Below are 7654 nucleotides of genomic sequence, written 5' to 3'. Positions count from 1 at the left end.
GGGGGATCCATGGGCTGGGAGGGCTTTTCCAGCCTCAGGGATTCCACAATTCATCCATATCTTTATACTCCCATTATTTTGTCTTTAATGTGCACCTTGGGGACGAATTGGTGCAAGAAGACACCACCTCATGAGGAGTTCCTGAACACCAAGAGGTGCCTGTCATCCCCTGGGACTTTATTTTCTTCTCTCTTCATCTTCCCAGTGTTCCTGGAATGGAAGTTTCTGTAGAACAAAATACAGTGGGCAAAATGAAACTTTTGAAGGGCATATCAATATTTTTGCACAAAGCAATTTTAAAACTCAGGAGTGTTTTGGTTTATGGCTGGGGAGGTTTTTGGGAATGCTACCTGTCTCTAAATGGGGCTCTGAGCAACCTGGGCTGGTGGAAGGTGTCCCTGCCCATGGCAGGGGGTGGAACAAAATCAGCTTTAAGGTCCCTTCCAACCCAAACCATCCTGGGATTCTGGGATAAATGGCAAACCTGCCACCACAAACACAAGCTCCCACCTCACCTCCTGCCCCGTCCCCTTCCCCAGAGATCCCTACAGAGTCCCCCTGGCAGTGGGAGCTCAGGGTTCTGCTCCCTGCTCTGGGAAAGGTCTCCTGCCTCACGTTTTATCCTTAAAAACCAGGAGAGAGTTACAGATCAAAGGAAAGCAAACTCAGCTTTGTCTAATCTTGATGCTTTTCTAACTGGCTCAGCTCGTGCCAAGCCCCTGAGGATTCCTGTTTGCCGTGGGAATTACAGGGCTAAACACAGCTTGGAGGAGCTGGGCTTAATCCCTCTGTTTGTTCTTATCAGCATCATTCTCCCCTGAAGTTTTTTTTGCTGTGAGTTCGGCAGGGTGAGAAGCCGTCTGGGGTGATGTGGGGGCTGCTGAGGCAGCTCAGAGCAGATGGGCCCTGGGGGGGATTCACCTCCTGCCCAGGGATGTGTCCAAGGTATGTGAAAGGACATATCCAAGGTCCATGGAAGGACATATCCAAGCAGGTCAAGGGAGGGGATTCTTCCCCTTGACTGCTCAGGTGAGATCCCCCCTGCAGAGCTGCTCCAGTCCTGGGAACAATAACATAAGGATGTGGAGCTGCTGGAGAGAGTCCAGAGGAGGCCATGGAGATGCTCCAGGGCTGGAGCCCCTCTGCTCTGGAGCCAGGCTGGGAGAGCTGGGGGGGTTCCCCTGGAGAAGAGAAGGCTCCAGGGAGAGCTGAGAGCCCCTGGCAGGGCCTAAAGGGGCTCCAGGAGAGCTGGAGAGGGACTGGGGACAAGGCATGGAGGGACAGGACACAGGGAATGGCTTCCCACTGCCAGAGGGCAAGGATAGATGGGATATTGGGAAGGAATTCCTGGCTGGGAGGGTGGGGAGGCCCTGGCCCAGGTTGCCCAGAGAAGCTGTGGCTGCTCCTGGATCCCTGGAAGTGTCCAGGACCAGGTTGGAGCAACCTGGGCTAGTGGAAGGTGTCCCTGCCCATGGCAAGGGGTGGCACTGGATCATCTTTAAGGTCTCTTCCCACCCGAACCATTCCAGGATTCCATAATTTTTTCAGGATCTGCCACCACCAGTGACCTCCTCACACACGAGGGAATGGGGAACTCGGAGAGGTCCTTGCAGCCTCCAAGGGTGAAACAATTTCCTGAAGAGGACACTGCTCAGGGTGCCCAAAACTCCTGCTGTGCTGCTCAGAGTCCCTGTGGGGAGCACGAGGGGGAAAAGTGGGGAAACAATTCCAGGACGTGAACCTGTGGGATCATTTGTGACCTGCACAAAATCCCTGGGGAAACAGTTCCAGGACATCAACCTCTGGGATCATTTGGGATCTGCACAAAATCCCTGGGGAAACAATTCCAGGACATCAACCTGGGGGATCATTTGTGACCTGCACAAAACCCCTGGGGAAACAATTCCAGGACATCAACCTGTGGGATCATTTGTGACCTGCACAAAATCCCTGGGGAAACAATTTGAGGACATCAACCTGTGGGATCATTTAGGACCTGCACAAAACCCCTGGGGAAACAATTCCAGGATGTGAACCTGTGGGATCATTTGTGACCTGCACAAAATCCCTGGAGACCCCAGGTCTCTCTTTGCCAGCTCTCTTCAGAGAGGTTGGCACTTCCCTCTCCACCTCCTGATGGACATTCCTCACTGCAGGAATTGCCTCTGCAGCAATCCTCTCCCTGGATTGCTGGTCCTGCAGTTCCCTGGTCCTGCTGCAGGGCACTCCTGGCTGGATAAATGGAACAATGTGTGCACTTGCTACCTGAACAACCATCTCAATTCATGTCCTAGTTGCAGGGAATCCACCCCAGAAAGGTGCCCACTGGAGCCTCCACCTCCCACCTGCATCCCAGGGAGCTCTGGGAGATGCTGGTAGGGAGACAGGAACATTTCTGTCCCCTTACATTAATGGTCAGGCAAGGAAAAACACCTCACAATCACTTGTGACACGAGACAAAGTGTCCCTGCAGGGTCCCCACGCACCCCGTGCCCAGCACAGGGGTATTTATGGGAAAGAAGGTTATCCCTGCCCTGAAATGTTTTCAAACCCAACAGATAAGACAGAACTGGAGAGGAAAGAGGAATTATTACACCCATTTTTGCCCTGGAGAGTTGAGGGCTAAACAGACTAAATAACAAGGCAGGCACTTGGCAACAAAGCCCAAATCCTGCTGTCATTTAGAGGCCCCAAACAGGCCCCTCCTCTGAAACCAGGCCAGGAATTGCTGTTGATTCCAAGCACATGGTTTTTTTTCCCCTGACATTTCTTTCCCTGAGCCATTTGAAAGCAGCCCCAGAAAGTGCCCAGTCAGCACCTGGCTAATGAAGGTCACTCCTTTTGCTGACTCCTGTTCCAGGGGTCCCTGGGCACCGTTTCAGCTCCAGGCAGTTCACTGAGCAGACACGAGGCCCTTTCTCTTTTCTCCCTTTCCCAGTGCTTCATAGTCCAGAGCCCCTGATTAATTCAGCACTCTCTGCACAGCTCTCAGGCTCCATGATTAGCCTCGGAATGTATTTTGAGCTGATCTGTGCTGAACTGCTGTGGTCTTCCATAAATTCTTTTATTACTACGAGAAGCAGCCACCCATTTAATCAGGGCTGTCTCCATTAATTCCATGTCTCACAATGCCCCAGTGTTTTGTTTTGTTTTTTTTTTTGTCAGGATAAAAAGATGCAACTTGCCCTGCAGAATTCTAATAATCATATTATTTTTGCTTTTCCTGCCCTTACCTTTGTGTAGATCCTGTTTCACCGGGGGAGGTGAGACATGATATGGTTTGTCTGACACATCTCAGACCAGCTTCTGTGTGGGGCAAAAAGGTGTCAGTGAGTCCAGAGAACTGGGTGATCAACCTATTAAGCATCAAGGGGAGGCTCAGGTGGGACAGGAGGAGGAATTTCCTCCTGGAAAGGGTGGTGAGGCCTTGGCAGGGGCTGCCCAGGGAGGTTTGGAGTGCCCAGCCCTGGAGGTGTCCCAGGAAGGCCTGGCCGTGGCACTCAGTGCTCTGGGCTGGGGGACAAGGTGGGCATCGGGCACAGGGGGGATCCATGGGCTGGGAGGGCTTTTCCAGCCTCAGGGATTCCACAATTCATCCATATCTTTATACTCACATCATTTTGTCTTTAATGTGCACCATGGGGAAGAATCGGTGCTGGCTGGACTTTTCCAACGTCAATGATTCTGCAAGTTTTCTGATCCATCAGCAGGTGAAGATGCTCCTCCATGGCAGGGTGGACACCTAAAGCAGGCAGGAGAAGAAATTAAGGAAGAAGAGAGCAGGTAAACGTGTCCTAGAAAGCCCCAAATCAACGAGGAGATAACAGGGAGGCAAATCACCTTAACCTACAAACCTGCCAGAGCTCCAGGAGGGTTTGGACAACGCTCCCAGGGACAGGGTGGGATTGCTGAGGTGTCCTGGGCAGGGCCTGGAGTTGGATTTGATTCTGTGAGTCCCTTCCAGCTCAGGGAATTCTATGAATCCACTGCTGCTGGAGCTCCCTGCCCTGTGGAGGAGCCTGGTTGTGGTGGGGCTCAGTTCCAGCCCAGCTCCCAGCAAACTCCTGGCTGTGCTTCCAGCTCGGCACAACACCCTGATCCAGGCCCAGAGCTCGGGAATCGCTCCTGTTTCCCAGCTGGAAGGAAAACAGAGGGTGAAGGAGGTGCAAACTCTGAGGGCAAGGAACCTGCAGTGCTGCAAACGCTGCAGGAACAGCTCAGGGCAGAGCTGCTGCCTCATCTCAACCCCACTCAGCCAGGCTGGGCAGCAGTGCCAGTTCTGTCACAGTTGTTTTCCACATCTCTGGCAGCCCAAAGGAACCGCAAAAGACGTGGAAATTCTGGCTTTGGGCAGTTTTGGTCACTTTAGGGATCTTTCAATGCTCGAGGAGGTGTAAAGGGATCCCTGTGGAGCAGCAGGACAGGGAGCCAAAACCAACCTGACAGGAACTCAGGGCAGAGTTTGGGAATTTGCTTCCCTGCTTTCAAAGGGCTTTGCCTTCTGGGCCCTGGCCCAGGTTGCCCAGAGAAGCTGTGGCTGCCCCTGGATCCCTGGAAGTGTCCAAGGCCAGGTTGGAGCGACCTGGGCTAGTGGAAGGTGTCCCTGCCCATGGCAGGGGTGGGGTTGGATGGGCTTTAAGTTCCCTTCCCACTCAAACCATTCCAGGATTCTATGATCCAACCTCCCTCAAGATCAGCAAAGTGGCTTTAAACAAGTGGAATGACTCCCTGGGGAAGGCCCAGGAGCAGCTCCTGAGGCTCAGCTGCCACTGCTGATCCCCTGACCCTGCACTCAGCCAGGCTGGGCAGCAGTGCCAGTTCTGTCACAGGTCTTTTCCACATCTTTGGCAGCCCAAAGGAACCACAAAAGACATGGAAATTCTGGCTTTGGGCAGTTTCAGTCACTTTAGGGATCTTTAAATGCCCGAGGAGGTGTAAAGGGATCCCTGTGGAGCAGCAGGTTAGGAAGCCAAAACCAACCTGACAGGAACTCAGGGCAGAGTTTGGGAATTTGCTTCCCTGCTTTTAAAGGGCTTTGTCTTCTGGGCAGCACCAGAGCCACAGAATCCTGGAATCCTGGAATGGTTTGGGTTGGAAAGGCGTTTAAAGCCCATCCAGTGCCACCCCTGCCATGGACAGGGACACCTTCCACTGTCCCAGGTTGCTCCAACCTGGCTTTGGACACTTCCAGGGATCCAGGGGCAGCCACAGCTTCTCTGGGAATTCCATCCCAGCCTCTCCTCACCCTCCCAGCCAGGAATTCCTTCCCAATATCCCATCTAAACCTACTTTCTTCCAGTTTGAAGCCATTTAAACCCACCTTTCATCCCTGATGCAGGTGTAGAAAGACACTGCCACCCACATACCATCAAACTCTGGTGCTCCAATTCATTTGGAAAATAGCACATTAAATGTACTAAAAAAAAAAAAGCCTTTTTTTTTCCAGTGTTGCACAAGCCCAGATTTACAGCTGGAAATCCTCTGGACCAAAATAGAGAGCACAACAGGCCCATTTTAGCCAGGCAGGCTCAGTGATTCTGTCCTTTGCTGTTTCTAGACATAGAGCTGGAAGATGATTAATAGCTCAGTAAAAAAGACAGATCCCTCATTCCCAGGGTAACCACTTGTACTTCAGTTACACAAAACAGACAGAAAACAAAAATACTTCAGCTCCTGCTCCCTCCCAGCCCAATCTCCCTGAAACGCTCCTGAATCAGCCAGGAGAGAATCGCTTTGGCCACAGCCTGTTTGTGGAAAAAATCCAATTTCTTTCAGGGTTTTTTGTTGCCAAAAATCCTCTCGTGCCTCCTTTGCCCGTTTCCAGATTTGACACCACGTTGAATTTCTGTAGTAAAAAGGTATTTTTTCAAACAAACCTTAAGCAATGGTCCCACATTGACCAGTGCTAACGTGACACCACCAGTGAAATCCCTGTTTTTCCTTCTAAATATCTGCCTGGGAGTGAAATGTTGCATTTTCCCAGCTGTTGCTCTGCTCTTGCTTCAGTAAGACAAGCTTTAGAAAACAAGGTGACACATTTACAAGCCTCAGAGGCATCTGATGAATTCACACTCCCCTGGTTCCCAGAGGAGCTGAACTGCAGACAGTTCTAAACTCAGCATATCCCCAAACCTGGAGACACTCAGCCAGTCTGCTGAATATATATATATATAAATATACAAAAAAATATATATATTCCTTTGTTTTAAAGAGGAAGGAAACAGTTTTCAGGTCTGTGCATGTATATTCATACAAAAAACCAACCGTTTTTAAAGAAATGGTTGGAATGAATTATAATTAATAATAATTATGGTAGAAATACTGGGAATTAATTGCTACAAACTGATTAAATGCCATGATCAAACCACAGATTAATGATTTAATTTTTTTTTTCCCCTGAACACAATTAAGATTGTTTAAAATCCACAGAATTGCAGCAGGAACTCAATTGCAAATTATTTATTCCAATTGACTGGAATTAGGGAGGGGAACCCCCACCTCTGCTGCAGGTGTGGATTTGGGATGGATAAGGGGAGGATTGGGATGAGGGCAGTGCTCAGGTGCTCCTTTTATGAGCTGTGAGCAGATAGGGACAACGTGAAGGTTGGGAATGCCAGGAGGAAAATGGGAATGCCAGGAGGAAAATGGGAATGGCAGGAGGAAAACATTCCCAGCCATGTGCAGTGGCAAAGTCCCCTCTTGTTTTCTGCTCCACTTTCAGCCACGGTCGCTCCACAGTGACAGTGGAATCCCCCCTCCTCTCACCCCACCCGCTCCCAAACTCCTGGGACAGGGAATAATGCACCCTTCTACACACAGGGACACCCAAAAAGGGGTTTCCAGGCCATCCCAGAGCTGGGAATTACCAAAGGTGACATCCTGGTGGGGTGACTTGGAATTACTTGTGGATATATTTGTGCTGACTTCAGGCCGAGGCAGCAGAAATATTTAAATTTTACACTTTTGAAATGTTTAAATCTTTAAATTTTTGAGATGTTTTAGGTTCAGAGAAGACCCTCAGATCTTCCTACAGCAAAATAGTTCTGGGAGATATACAACCCTAGACAAAGGGGAGAAATGAGGGAAACCCAAAGGGGAGAAATGAGGGAATCTCAAAGGAGAGAAATAAGAGAATCTCAAAGGATCTGCCCAACCCAAAGAGGGAAATGAAGGAAACCCAGAGGGCAGGGAGAGATGGGATCTTGGGAAGGAATTCCTGGCTAGGAGGGTGGGGAGGCCCTGGCCCAGGTTGCCCAGAGAAGCTGTGGCTGCCCCTGGATCCCTGGAAGTGTCCAAGGCCAGGTTGGAGCAACCTGGGCTGGCGGGAGGTGTCCCTGCCCATGGAAGTGTTTGGAATAAGATGGGTTTTAAAGGTCCCTTCCAACCCAAACCATTCTGGGATTCTGAGATTCCCCGATCCCATGATTTCTTCACATCTTTTACATCTTCTCTATTAAAAATAGAGGACAAAGACACAGCCAGGAGAAAGAAGATAAAAAAATAGGCTGGTGGATGAACTCCTTGGAAAACAGAGGGTCCTCTGCCCTGAATTATGGATTAAATGGGCAGGATTCCCAAAGTAGGAATGTGCTGCCAGGAAAGGAGACTGCAAGAGAGCTGGAGAGGGACTGGGGACAAGGGATGGAGGAACAGG

General features: G+C 50.4%; 1 long non-coding RNA gene across 2 annotated transcripts in view; it reads right to left on the bottom strand.

The window, feature by feature from the left end:
* Positions 1–3233: 3233 nt before the first annotated feature.
* The window catches only part of LOC108502471, a 17793-nt gene continuing 13372 nt past the window's right edge, over positions 3234–7654 (bottom strand). The window contains exons 2-3 of one of the 2 annotated variants that reach the window (XR_001876491.1): positions 3615–3742; positions 3234–3306 (exon numbers count right to left, since the gene is read on the bottom strand). This is a non-coding gene — a long non-coding RNA (uncharacterized LOC108502471). The remainder of the gene's footprint in view (positions 3307–3614; positions 3743–7654) is intronic. The other variant, XR_001876492.1, reaches the window with a different exon arrangement.

The sequence above is a fragment of the Lepidothrix coronata genome, unplaced genomic scaffold (genome assembly GCF_001604755.1).
Source record: "Lepidothrix coronata isolate B3197 unplaced genomic scaffold, Lepidothrix_coronata-1.0 Scaffold119, whole genome shotgun sequence".
Taxonomy (NCBI): domain Eukaryota; kingdom Metazoa; phylum Chordata; class Aves; order Passeriformes; family Pipridae; genus Lepidothrix; species Lepidothrix coronata.
This window is presented reverse-complemented; position numbering and strand designations above follow the sequence as displayed.